Raw genomic sequence first — 742 nt, 5'->3', positions numbered from 1 at the left:
GGCCCGCGCAACGTGGCCTTCCAGCGTCGCCTGTGGGGCCCTGGCGCGGGCGACGGGACGTGGCTTGCTGCTCACCCCCACCGGGGGCGCGTGCGCGAGTGTGATGGGCGCCCTGCCCGTGTGCAGAACTCAGGGCGGTGCCCTCGCTCCGGGGCCGATGGGCAGGGCTCCGTTCCCCAGAGCGGCGGGCAGCCGTCCTGCGCGGCTGTCGCTTCCCAGAGCCCTGCCCGCTGCGCTCCCCCGCTCTGGCTGTGCGCTCTGTCACACCCCAAGGGCCACGGGCACTGCGGTCTGGCGAGAGAACACAGCTCCAGGCTTGTCTAAAGAAAAAGAAGGAAAAGACATTTCCCAGTAGGTTTGTAAGGCAGCACGGAGAAGCCGTGATGCCCCTGGGCGCCCTCAGGTCACCTTCCGTCGTCCACCCCGTTGCACATGGGCAGGGTCAGGTGGCCCAGGGGCCTGCTGCAGGGCGCCAGGTCCCGCCAGGCTCGACCCGCCCCACTCCCGGGCAGGGCGCCCGGCCCAGCCTCCCGGGCTCGGGCACTTGGGCACAGCCTGGCTCGGTGGCAGCCGAGCGGCAGGAGGACAGCAGCAGGACGCGCGGTGCCACCCGTCTCCGGCCCCTCAGTTGTCGGTCACGCCACCGGCGCCCAGCTTCCGCCACGAAACACTGGCAGGTGGCGTCGGCGGCATAAAAGGGCTCGCACGGCGGTCGAGTGGCCCGCGCCCTGCGCAAGGCCGC

The sequence above is a fragment of the Condylura cristata genome, unplaced genomic scaffold (assembly GCF_000260355.1).
Source record: "Condylura cristata isolate star-nosed mole 26May11 unplaced genomic scaffold, ConCri1.0 scaffold00010, whole genome shotgun sequence".
In the NCBI taxonomy this organism is placed as follows: domain Eukaryota; kingdom Metazoa; phylum Chordata; class Mammalia; order Eulipotyphla; family Talpidae; genus Condylura; species Condylura cristata.
The sequence above is the reverse complement of the archived record's forward strand: the minus strand, read 5'-3'. Positions refer to the sequence as shown.